This window comes from Oncorhynchus mykiss, chromosome 2, assembly GCF_013265735.2.
Source record: "Oncorhynchus mykiss isolate Arlee chromosome 2, USDA_OmykA_1.1, whole genome shotgun sequence".
NCBI classification, from domain to species: domain Eukaryota; kingdom Metazoa; phylum Chordata; class Actinopteri; order Salmoniformes; family Salmonidae; genus Oncorhynchus; species Oncorhynchus mykiss.
The window spans coordinates 42162804-42176157 of record NC_048566.1 but is presented as its reverse complement, the minus strand read 5'-3'; the positions used below and the strand labels follow the sequence as shown (position 1 = coordinate 42176157).

Here is a 13354-nt window from a genome sequence, read left to right as displayed (position 1 = left end):
AATCTCTGTCATTTTGACAACGTATTTCCCCTCGGCTGTATTGCTTTAACCCAGATCTTCTGCTTCCTGGAAATACTTACATTGGTCCTGAACTGACAGACAGACAGAGCATCTTTTTGTCAATAGTTTCCTTTAATCACCCGGTCACACTGACACAGGCACAGAGGGAGGAGAAGAGAGAGGAATTTCCCTACAATTGTGAGAGAAAGGCATCACTCAGGGCAGAGCTAGAGAGACAGAGAGCCAGAGAGAGTGGTGGTGCCATCTGAGCAGACAGACAGGGTGGGAAATTTCAAGCTGTTCTGCCTCCCCCTCACCAACACAAATCAGCCAACATGTGCTCAGAGAAAATCTATTTACTGTGTCGGGATAGTAAGGATTCGTCAGTCGCGCTTGGTAGTTTTCGGTTACATTCCTCATGTAAATGACTGATATAAACACCTGATATATGAGATATTGCAGATGAGTTTGCGGCTCAGAAAGAGGGAGGAACTCGCTCTGAGAACAGAAAATAGGTCATAGCTATCAAGTCCTGCATGGGAGAAAAAGTGAGGCACACACAGTACAAAATATCTCTGTCACTCTGCCAACAGACAGAGCAAGCTGAGAGACTGGTACTGCATTTCCCCTTTCGGACTTTACACACCCGAAATTACCAATACAGCCCATCCACGTCCAAAACACTTTTGTCATTTTGATTTGTTGTAATAAGATCTTCCTGCACTCAATAAAGATTTAGAGGCACAATTAAATGGACAGGAAGGTTGGATATATTTATATAGTGCACAATGAGGCAGCGAGACGGCGGGACGGAGGGCGTGGTAGAGAGAAGGGGGGAGGCAGTGATAGAGAGATGAATAAAGAGGAGAGGGATGCTCTGAAGGCCAGGGTTCTGTCACAGACATGTTACAGTGATGTCTCCCTTCAGCCTTTCAGCATCATTGTATCATCATGAATGGTGTGGACGTCCCCTCCCTGTGAGGTAGGGTGCCTCTTGCGTGTGTATACCAACATATGTTAACCCACACACATACGTATATGTAGGTATTACACATACTCAAGCACGCAGACACACACACGCGCGTGCACCTACACACCTACACACACACCTACACACACACACACACACACACACACACACACACACACACACACACACACACACACACACACACACACACACACACACACACACACACACACACACACACACACACACACACACACACACACACACACACACACATACACACACACAGAGTGAGAATGATCATCCCTGAGGGATTGATGAGTCAGCAGCCTGTTTCCCACCTCCTCTGTTTCTCTCTCTTTATATGCCTCTCTCGTTCACTCTTTCCTTCTCTCTCAACATACACACACTGAGCCGCACACAAACAGACATAGAAAACACATGGGCAAACACACAATGACCAAGTTAAAACACCGACTCAGATCATCTATACACCAACAAACAGACACATACACACAAACAGAAACCCATGGATACCTCTGGGCCAAAGGCTACGCATAACGTCTGGGGCAATTCTTAGGGGCTAACCAATGGTGACTTCACCTTGACTCCTCACAGAGACCCAAACCAAGCCAGTGACCGATTGTGGTTCAAAGCTGAGTCACCCGGGTGCCTCAAATCTGTGTTACCCCGCTGAGCAAGAGAGCCTTGGAATTCACCAAACCACCACAAATTAAGACTCACAACCGTGCAGGTTGGATAGGATGAAGTTGAATGACAAACAGAGAGGGTCCCCCAGGCATCATTACACTGATAATAAATCCAGCACCGTTAATTACCTGACCTTGCTCTAATCATTGTGGCTAATCCCATTGCCTTGTTAGACCAATCCTGCTGCTTCCTCTGGATTATCTGGGCACAGGAAGTAACAAGTGCTGTTCCCAGAGCAACATATCAGAGCACAACAAGTCCAGAGATAGACTATGACGAAGTCTGTTTTTTCTCACATAGACATCAACTATGGTCAGCAGGATCCACATAACGGCCAGAGTGGCCACAATAATACATTACCAGAGATCTACAGATATGAGGGGAGAGAGAGGAAGGTAGAGAGAGATCATTTAAATTAAATGTAGAGAGAGAGAGAGAGAGAGACAACGGAGAGAGAGAAACAAAAGAGAGGGAGCAGAGAGAGAAAGCAGAGAGATAGAGAGTGAATGGAGAGAGCAGATGGAGAGAGTGAGAAAGAGGAGGAAGAGAGCATAGAGAGAGAGAAAGGGTGGGTTAGAGATGAGGAGAAACGTGACTCAGGGCTGAGCTATTCTGATTGAGATGCTGAGCAGCAGGAACCTCGGCCGGGCAAACAGCAGCCCTGACTCACTGTCTCAGCACAGCTCTCCCTCCCCCTCTCTCAATAATTCATACTGAGAGAGATGAGAAAGAGAGAGATATAGAGAGGGAGAGAGAGAGAGAGTGTGTGTGTGTGTGTGTGTGGGTGTGTGAGTGTGTGTGTGTGTATGTAATTATGCACACAGCAATTTCACAAATATCCCATACTCACAAAGTCCCATACGTGTAGCATAGACCCACAAGGGATGTACTCAAACTATGCAAATACAAACACATGAGTATGCACACACAGTCATGCATTCACTTAGACAATGTTGTCATAGCAGCAGTAACACTGCCCTAGTTATTAGGGACTACTTCCATGTAGTGTACCTGCATGAGACAGACAGGGTGAATCACCACCTTGTGACACTCCTGGAGCCAACACAGGAAGGAGGAGGGATCAGATTCCTGTCATGGATCAAATATAATTGCCTAGTTGAAAAAGCCTAGTCATATTGGAATTAAGGAGGAGCAGTCAATGTGACAAGGGTGTTAGTGAAAACTTGAATCTTGTATTTTCTTGAAATCCTACTAATGCCACATTATGGGACCATTTCACTGCCTAAAATTTAAAACATAATCTATTCACTGGGTGGGCACTGAGCTCTTGAGATAATATCGTAAAAAGCCATAAATGAGATTATTCGCCTTGGAAGAAGCAACCAGAGCAGTATGTTATCCGTAGGGAGCCATAGAGGAAGAGCAGTGGCAGCAGTAATTGCAGTGCCAGTTGGGAAAGTGGTGGCAGTAATAGCAGCAGCCTTGGCAGTGATTACGGTAATAGTCACATCCCCATCTCCCCACTGCACCAGACACTACTCAATAGCCCTGTCATTCTGCAGCAGAGAGACAACACATACTCAGATACACACATTTAGTTCAGTTAGTATGTACCTCGCGCGCACACACACACACACACAAATATACACGCACACACAAAGATATACACACCCCACACGCGCACACACATTATCACACACACAGACATGTGTAACTAGCTGACTAGCGCAGACAGGGTGTCTGCACAGAAAGGCAATGTTAGCCCGCTGAGCTAAGATGAATGCGCTTTCAGGATTTAGGCAAGGTTATTCATTCACACAAGCATAGGGAAATGCATCTCTACTACTAAACATACACAAACACAGTGCACATACTACACACAGCCCTTCTGCCATATTCATAAAGCCCCACCCCCTGAGGCGTCATCGTGCAGTAGAGCGAGCAGTAGAGGAACATCATGGGTCTGACATAATCTCATCCTCGTGCTGTACGTGAACAAAGGCAATGAGGGGGAGGAATAGGCAGAGAAACCTGTCAGCGTCAAAGATACTACTACTCTACCTCAAATGCATCCATCATCCATCATCCATCCTCCATCATCCATTCTCCATCGCTTACACCAGGGCTCAGTGTGTCAGTCGAATATCCGCAATGCTGACTGGAAAATTGCAATCACACACGCACTCTGCTGCTATTATGCATGACAAGACAGAGAACATCCACGCCCACACTGACAGCAGCATCATCACACTGCCATACTGCCGCTCACACTGACAGCATCATCATCACACTGCCATACTGCCGCTCACGCTGTGCTTTCATCACTTCTTCATCTTTGATGCAAGTGTAGTGTTACAATGTGACTGGAACTTAACATTGAGGTTGCTTACTCAAAGCACAGGTTCAGACAAAGGCTAAACACAGACATGGTGCCTGCAACTCATCCTATGAGCTCTCATTGACACAGCTTTTACTGTAGAGCTATGTACAGTATGTATGTATGTATGTATGTATGTACTGTATGTGTGTGTGTGTGTGTGTGTGTGTGTGTGTGTGTGTGTGTGTGTGTGTGTGTGTGTGTGTGCGTGCGTGCGTGTGCGTGTGCGTGTGTGCGTGCGTGCGCGTGCGTGTGTGTGCGTGTGTGTGCGTGCATGTGTGTGTGTTCTATTGACCGATATCGTGTCGGGTCACTGCCAGTGAAAACGATACCACAACACCCTGCCATATGTCCTTGTGCCAAACTCTGAATCGAACAGACCCATTTCATTCATCAATAGCTGAAAGTGATACTGGTGCCACAGGACACAAAAGGGACACACAAAGTCACATGCACACACACAAATAAGCATACATGCATGTGCACACTAACTCACACAGGAAATGTATTGAGTCTTTACTTATAAACGGGTTTAGAGTGCAAATGGGGATGAGCCAAGACCGTTTCCTTGGCAACTAGAAATCTCTCATAAGGTTGCAGTAAAATACTTTTGCAGAACATGTTACAGGTATATTTCCACTGCAACAGTTACACAGTAGTGCCAGACTACACAATCACATGTTTACCTGATATCTCATGTCCCAATTTACCCCATTCCACATACAGTGCATGACAAAGTGTATCACCAAGTGTATAATATGCAATCAATTGGGCGATACAAATAGATTCGAAAATAAGGATTTCAATATATGCCGTGCCCTCTCTTCAGTATGTCCATATTGACTGGTGTCAGATACACCAGCAAATCAAACCATTAAAGCAAACCATGTAAAAGGTCCTGTTTCTGTGAGTGCTGTAGTATCTGGCATGCACCCTAAGATCATGTTTCACTGCACATGAACGGACCATGAAAGGCCCATGTTATTTATAGACCTCGTCCCCGAGCAGAACAGGTCAAATTATCCAGAAACCCCACTGACCAGCTGATTGCAAGCATGTCAGCTAAGAGAGAACCAGCATAATCCAGAGCAGACAGCGAGAGGAGAGGGACATTGGGGAAAGAGAGACACATTTGAGGAATAAATATGTTACTGTCACTTCCAGAGCACTCTGATTTTAATCCCTTGTGTGTACCACTGTGAATCACGTACTTTATCTCATTCGCAATTTCCATTATTTCGCTCCCTGTACATCCTACTATCCGACACTTACCCTACCCTCACTCCCTAAGCACCATAGTGACCATACATTCAGCCTAACACCTCTCACTAAGCACCCTACATTCATCCTATCCCCATTCCTTTAGCATTCTACACTCAGCCACCCTCTTCCTAAGCACCCTACACTCAGCCTACTCTCTCTCCCTAAGCACCCTGCACTCAGCCTACTCTCTTTCCCTAAGCATCCAACACTCTGTCTACTCCCACTTCCTACATGCCCTACTATCCCTTCACTCCCGGGGGGAGTCTAAATCTGTCATGTATTGTCATGTTGTGTCTTGTTCCTGTTCTTTCTCTTCACCCTGTCTCCCTCTGCTGGTCGTATTGGGTTGCCTTCTCTTCCCCTCCTTCCCCCAGCTGTTCCTTGTCTTCTCTAACTACCTCGTTCACCCTTTTCCCACCTGTTCCCTTTTTCCCTCTGATTGGGTCTCTATTTCTCTCTCTGTTCCTGCTTCTGTCTTTGTCAGATTCTCGTTTGAGTTTCTCATGCCAGAACCAAACTATCGTCTTGTTTGCTTCAACCTTGTCCTGTCCTGTCGGAATCTGCCTGTTCATCTGAGGCTACGTGTGATCAGGTACCTCTGTCCTCTACAACCCAGCTAATCCCCTCTGCTGCTAGAAGAGGACTCTAACCCAGCTATTCTCCTCTGCTGCTAGAAGGGGAACTCTTCTGTGATATTCAGAAGGACTTTATGTTTCATTTGTCGCCCTCTCTGCGGGTTGTTTATTTTGCCATCATATCCATTTGAAGAGGATCTATGTCTTACCTGTGTTTCGACATTAAAGAACTCTGTTTTTGTTAAACCGCTTTTGGGTCCTCAATCACGTGCATGACAAAATCAGTCCTGTCTCTTCCTCCCCCTTCTCCATCCCCATGGGGCTGCCCTGCCCCGGGTTCCCTCCTAGGTGCTTGTAGCAGTGCCCTGGGAGCAAAGTGGTGAGGCTGCGGGGTGAATAAACAGGAAACACAAGCGTCCCTGCATTATTGAAGCCCTGCTTGTGACGAGACAGACAGTGAGACACAGCCCACCCATCACTGCTGTGTGCAGGTTAGGAAAGGGAGGCCCACCTGGATGTTGGCTAGGAGCTGTGCCCTCATACAGGAGAGAAAATTGTAACGTCTTTTAGCTTAGCGGGCTAACACAGTTCTTTAGCAGGCTAACACAGTCTTTAGCTCAGCAGGCTGACACAGTCTTTAGCTCAGCTCAGCGGCTTAACAATTTTTAGCGGAGCAAGCTAACACAGTCTCAAACATAGTATTTAGCTCAGCGGGCAAACAAAGTATTTAGCTCAGCAGACTAATACAGTTTTAAGCTCAGCAGGCTAATACAGTTTTTAGCTCAGCAGGCTAATACAGTTTTTAGCTCAGCAGGCTAACACAGTCTTGTGGCATGGAGACATCCTGGGTTTGTGCGCTGATCAGTCACAGAAGCAGCAAAACAACTATTTGTCATAGGCCTACTGGTCTATATGTGTGGTAGAGCAGTAGATCATGTTTCAATGGGATTTCAGAATGACTGAGAACACGTACAGTTTGTGAAAGTATTCACCCCCGTTGGAATTGTTCCTATTTTGTTGCCTTACATCCTGGAATTAACATTTATTTTGGGGGGGGGTTGTATCATTTGATTTACACAACATGCCTACCACTTTGATTATGCAAAAAACTGAAAACTTGAGCGTGCATGACTATTCACCCACCCTAACTCAATACTTTGTCGAGCCACCTTTTGCAGCAATTACAGCTGCAAGTCTCTTGGGGTATGTCTCAATAAGCTTGGCATATCTAGCCACTGGGATTTTTGCCCATTCTTCAAGGCAAAACTGCTCCAGCTCCTTCAAGTTGGATGTGTTCCGTTGATGTACAGCAATCTATAAGTAATACCACAGGTTCTCAATTGGATTGAGGTCTGGGCTTTGACTAGGCCATTCCAAGATATTTAAATGTTTCTTAAACCACTCAAGTGTTGCTTTAGCAGTATAATTATGGTCATTGTTCTGCTGGAAGGTGAATCTCCGTCCCAGTCTCAAATCTCTGGAAGACTGAAACAGGCTTCCCTCAAGAATTTCCCAGTATTTAGCGCCATTAATCATTCCTTCAATTCTGACCTGTTTCCCAGTCCCTGCGGATGAAAAACATCCCCACAGCATGATGCTGTCACCACCATGTTTCACTGTGGGGATGGTGTTCTCGGGGTGATGAGAGGTATTGAGTTTGCGCCAGACATAGCGTTTTCCTTGATGGCCAAAAAGCTCAATTTTAGTCTCATCTGACCAGAGTACCTTCTTCCATATGTTTTGGGAGTCTCCCAAAACATTTGCAGCTCATTCAGGGTTATCTTTGGTCTCTTTGTTGCCTCTCTGATTAATGCCCTCCTTGCCTAGTTCATATGTTTTGGTGGGCGGCTCTCTCTTGGCAGGTTTGTTGTGGTGCCATATTCTTTCAATTTTTTAATAATGGATTTAATGGTGCTCCGTTGGATGTTCAAAATTCCAGATATTTTATTATAACCCAACCCTGATATGTACTTCTGCACAACTTTGTCCCTGACCTGTTTAGAGAGCTCCTTGGTCGTCATGGTGCCACGTGCCTGGCGGTGCCCCTTGCTTAGTGGTGTTGCAGACTCTGGGGCCTTTCGGAACAGGTGTATTTATACTGAGATCATGTGACACTTAGACTGCAAACAAGTGGACTTTATTTAACTAATTGTGTGACTTCTGAAAGTAATTGGTTGCACCAGATCTTATTTAGGTGCTTCATAGCAAAGGGGGTGAATACATACGGACGCACCACTTTTCCGTTTTTTATTTGGGGGAATTTTTTGAAACAAGTAATTTTTTTCATTTCACTTCACCAATTTGGACTATTTTGTGTATATCCATTACATGAAATCCAAATTGAAATCCATTTAAATTACAGGTTGTAATACAACAAAATAGGAAAAATACCAATGGGGATTGTCACGCCCTGACCGTAGAGATCCTTTTATTCTGTATGTTTGTTTGGTCAGGGTGTGACTCGGGTGGGAAAGTCTATGCTTTCTGTTTTTTTGTTTTTGGCCGGATATGATTCTCAATCAGAGACAGCTGTCTATCGTTATCTCTGATTGGGAATCATATTCAGGCAGCCTTTTTTCCTTTTCTCATTTGTGGGTTGTTGTCTTTGTTAGTGGCATGTATAGCCTTACAGAGCTTCACGTTCGTTTTGTTGTTTATTGTTTTGTTGGCAACATTTAAAATAAAAGAATGTACACTTACCACGCTGCACCTTGGTCAGGTAATTTCCTTGACGACGATCGTGACAGAACAACCCACCACAAACGGACCAAGCGACGTGACCAGGAGGAGCAGACAGGGTGGACATGGGAAGACATTCTGGAAGGAAAGGGATCCTGGACGTGGGAGGAGATCCTGGCTGGAAAGGATCGCCTGCTGTGGAAGCAGGTGGAAGCAGCGAGGAAGGCGGAAGCAGCTAGTAAAGGGGCCCAGCGTTACACAGGGTCACGGCTGGCAAGGAAGACCGGGAGGACATTCCAAAAAGAAAATTGGGGGGTCACACGGGGAGGTTGGCGGAGCTAACTCCCCGTGCTCACGGTAGGGAGCGTGGTACTGGTCAGGCACCGTGTTATGCGGTGAAGCGCACGGTGTCTCCAGTGCGCGTTCACAGCCTGGTGCGCTCTGAGCCAGCTCTCTGCATGTGTCGTGCTAGAGTGGGCATCCAGCCAGGATGGATTGTGCCAGCACAGCGCTCCTTGTCTCCGGTGAGAGTCCTGTGCCTGCTCCAAGAACCAGGCCTCCAGTATGTCTCCCAAGGCTGGTGAGTCCTGTGCCTACTCCACGGGCCAGTCCGGGGCCTGCAGAGAGGGTCCCCAGTCCGGGGCCTACAGAGAGGGTTTCCAGTCCGGGGCCTGCAGCGAGGATTCCCAGTCCGGGGCCTGCAGCGAGGGTCCCCAGTCCAGGGCCTGCAACGAGGGTCCACAGTCCGGGGCCTGCAGCGAGGGTTTCCAGTCTGGTGCCTGCTCCATGGGCCAGTACGGGGCCTGCAGCGAGGGTCCCCAGTCCGGGGCCTGCAGAGAGGGTCCCCAGTCAGGGGCCTGCAGCGAGGGTCCCCAGTCCGGGGCCTGCAGAGAGGGTCCCCAGTCCGGGGCCTGCAGCGAGGGTTTCCAGTCCGGGGCCTTTAGCGAGGGTTCCCAGTCCGGGGCCTGTAGCGAGGGTCCCCAGTCCAGGGCCTGCAACGAGGGTCCACAGTCCGGGGCCTGCAGCGAGGGTTTCCAGTCTGGTGCCTGCTCCATGGGCCAGTACGGGGCCTGCAGCGAGGGTCCCCAGTCCGGGGCCTGCAGAGAGGGTCCCCAGTCAGGGGCCTGCAGCGAGGGTCCCCAGTCCGGGGCCTGCAGAGAGGGTCCCCAGTCCGGGGCCTGCAGCGAGGGTTTCCAGTCCGGGGCCTTTAGCGAGGGTTCCCAGTCCGGGGCCTGTAGCGAGGGTCCCCAGTCCAGGGCCTGCAACGAGGGTCCACAGTCCGGGGCCTGCAGCGAGGGTTTCCAGTCTGGTGCCTGCTCCATGGGCCAGTACGGGGCCTGCATTGAGGGTCCCCAGTCCGGGGCCTGCAGAGAGGGTCCCCAGTCCGGGCCTGCAGCGAGGGTCCACAGTCCTGTGCTTGCTCCACGGGCCAGTCCGGGGCCTGCAGCGAGGGTCCCCAGTCCGGGGCCTGCTCCACGGGCCAGTCCGGGGCCTGCAGCGAGGAGGGTTCCCAGTCCGGGGCCTGCAGCGAGGGTCCCCAGTCCTGTGCTTGCTCCACGGGCCAGTCCGGGGCCTGCAGCGAGGGTCCCCAGTCCGGGGCCTGCTCCACGGGCCAGTCCGGGGCCTGCAGCGAGGAGGGTCCCCAGTCCAGGGCCTGCGGCGAGGGTCCCCAGTCTGGGGCCTGCTACGAGGAAACCCAGTCCAGGGCCTGCGGCGAGGGTCCCCAGTCCGGGGCCTCTAGTGGTGTGGGGGCTGTGCTTTGGCAAAGTGGGTGGGGTTATATCCTTCCTGTTTGGCCCTGTCCGGGGGTATCATCGGATGGGGCCACAGTGTCTCCTGACCCCTCCTGTCTCAGCCTCCAGTATTTATGCTGCAGTAGTTTGTGTCGGGGGGCTAGGGTCAGTTTGTTATATCTGGAGTACTTCTCCTGTCCTATCCGGTGTCCTGTGTGAATTTAAGTATGCTCTCTCTAATTCTCTCTTTCTCTCTTTCTTTCTCTCACTTGGAGGACCTGAGCCCTAGGACCATGCCTCAGGACTACCTGGCATGATGACTCCTTGCTGTCCCCAGTCCACCTGGCCGTGCTGCTGCTCCAGTTTCAACTGTTCTGCCTGTGATTATTATTATTTGACCATACTGGTCATTTAGGAACATTTTAACATCTTGGCCATGTTCTGTTATAATCTCCACCCGGCACAGCCAGAAGAGGACTGAACATCCCCACATAGCCTGGTTTCTTCCTAGGTTTTGGCCTTTCTAGGGAGTTTTTCACCGTGCTTCTACACCTGCATTGCTTGCTGTTTGGGGTTTTCGGCTGGGTTTCTGTACAGCACTTTGAGATATCAGCTGATGTACGAAGGGCTATATAAATAAATTTGATTTGATTTAATGACCTGCACCAAAGTTAGATTAGGATATAGGCCAAGGACTAGATTAAATGTATTTGTACTACTACTTTTTTGCTACTACTTTTAGTCTTCAAATATCTGGTTGTTTAGTACACTACCTTAGTACACTACTCTCCAGTAGGTGTACCAAAACAGTAGGTGTACCAAAATATTTAAGGGCATTTTCTCAATAGTGGCATTACAAGTTTATTAACTTTCAAAGCAGAATAACTTTCCCATTGTTCCTCAACTGCAGTGTACGATATACTATTTTCTATCTCTGACTAATTTTATCCAATGTAAAAAACACAATTTCCAATTTTGCTAAATGGGACCAAATCCAGGTGGTGGGTTACATATCTGCTGCCACCTCTCACCTCCTCCCCTGTGCCCTCCAACCCCTACTACTACATAAAACCTGTTAATTGGAATGACTGTTGATTTAGATTTAGGCAGTGCAGGTGATAATTAACAGTGCTGGTGATAATTAACACCCCCCACACACACACACACACACAGAGAGATGGGTATTCTGCTGCAAATGCCTGTCGGATGTCATGTTAGAATATATATGTGTTGTTATGTATGTGTTTTGGTGTGTGTACGTGCATGCGTGTGTGTCCACAGCCCTGATCATGACTCATTTACACTCAAACAGCTGTTGTAGCAGGGCAAGAGGATGGAAGCCATATTGTTTAAATTGCATTGGATAAAGATGGTGGTCCTTATGAGCAGCAGGGTAGCAGGTCTCTTCCTTCTGAACCATCTAATTTGGCTATTATCCAAATCCTGCCAGTGCACTACCTCCCTCTGGGCTGAGGCTAAGGCTGTTCTTCTCATCTTACTGGGGTCTTAACCTTTGAAGTCAGTATGAAAACGATCCGTTTTTCTGACCATAGGGACCAAAAAGCACGGTAGAAGCCAGAATCCCAACATGGCCACAATAATAAGTTGATGTGAGAGTCATGAAGAGGTTAAACGTTTCCCAAGACTTGTGCCCAGGCAGCTGGGGGCCATGACTGGCATAGACACACAAAGCTGGGCTTCTTAATCCATAGCGTCCCTATACAGTTGTGTTCTCTATCCCCTTCCACACAACGAGAACTTGGCAGGAGAACGTACTTAGCATTCACACATAAGCAGTGTAACAGCTCTAAGATTGCTGGAGCCTGCACTGAAGACACAAGCGGGCCCTGTCGAGCCCCCATCAAGAGTGTTGAAAGATGTTAAAGCACCTCCTTGCTGTTCAGCTGTAATGATCACAATTCTAAAATAATTAACGCATGGATCTTTCACACAGGTGTCTCCAATCCCCTGCTAAGATGAGAGCTGACCTGACATCTTACTCTTTTCATGGCTTTCGATGTAAGCTGTGGTGTGAAGCTACACCATCTTCTAGGTGTGAAGGTGTGGTCTGAGGAATCCTGACTGACAAACGGACCATTATAGTCTACTGTGTTGTCTGGCAGGAGGAAGACCCATTTCTGATCAGAGTCATGTTCTCAAGAGAGAAACATTTTTGAAATAGGGAGATTTTAAATGAAAAATATTACTTTACAAAATGTTTTGCTACAGAGTGCCCTACTGAACATGACCCAAGTGATCTAGTTCAGCAACTACACTGGTGTCCTATTACACTACTACTGTATTATGTCTAGTGAAATCCCTTGTCCAGTGAGGGTTGGACACCTGAGAGAGTTTGGAGGTTCTCTCTCCTCACTGCAGCACACTACTAGCACTGCATAATTTCACTCTCTACTGGGAGAGAATGAATATGGGTGGGGTAAGGATGATTCCCGCTTATGGATCAGCATGGAAAGCTTACAGGCCTGGTGTTTGACGATATCACACTCACGAAATCACCATGGAAACATACCGGGGACACAGAGTCTTCAAATGAAAAAGACATGAGAGAACTTTCAGCTTTTTAGATGGCACCACTCTATATCCAGAAAAACTATTCCTTATCTCAAGATAACACATAGATAACAACATTAAGTGTGCTTCGGTGTACCTCAATCAGGCAAGAACATTCTGAATGAATATCAATTTCCAGTCCTCCTCTAGCCGATGGGGAAGCCTTGATGAACAAGACTTGGAAGGACAGCATCACAACTAGTTAGAAATGAACAATAAAACAGTAGGATCCCCATTTTGCTCAAAAATCTTGTGTATTTCCTTTTTTTCTCTCAATTATTGAAGTCTGAGAGGAAAATCTGCTGGATGCAAAAGTTATTAAATTCATAATGTTGTTAGATCTAATAATGTTTTTGTGAGGGGTTCAGATCACAGACCTGCAATAATATAAAAAAAATTACATATATAAAAAAATGAAAAATAATTTTAAAAAGGATCTATATTATTTGTCTTGTCTGTCCCATCTACCCCGCCCCTCCTCCTTCTTTGTAGGTGACACCATTTTCTATTTCCC

The 13354-nt window shown here is 47.5% G+C and overlaps 1 protein-coding gene across 5 annotated transcripts in view; it reads right to left on the bottom strand.

Moving 5' to 3' along the window:
- Window positions 1-13354, bottom strand: part of LOC110489919 (clathrin coat assembly protein AP180) — a 67446-nt gene that overhangs the window by 41618 nt on the left and 12474 nt on the right. Inside the window, exon 1 of one of the 5 annotated variants that reach the window (XM_021562979.2) lies at window positions 3704-3812. The exons of the other annotated variants lie outside the window; for them this stretch is intronic. The gene's annotated coding sequence lies outside the window, so the exon portion shown is untranslated. Of the gene's footprint in view, window positions 1-3703; window positions 3813-13354 lie in introns of those variants that run through there. 5 annotated transcript variants of the gene reach the window in all.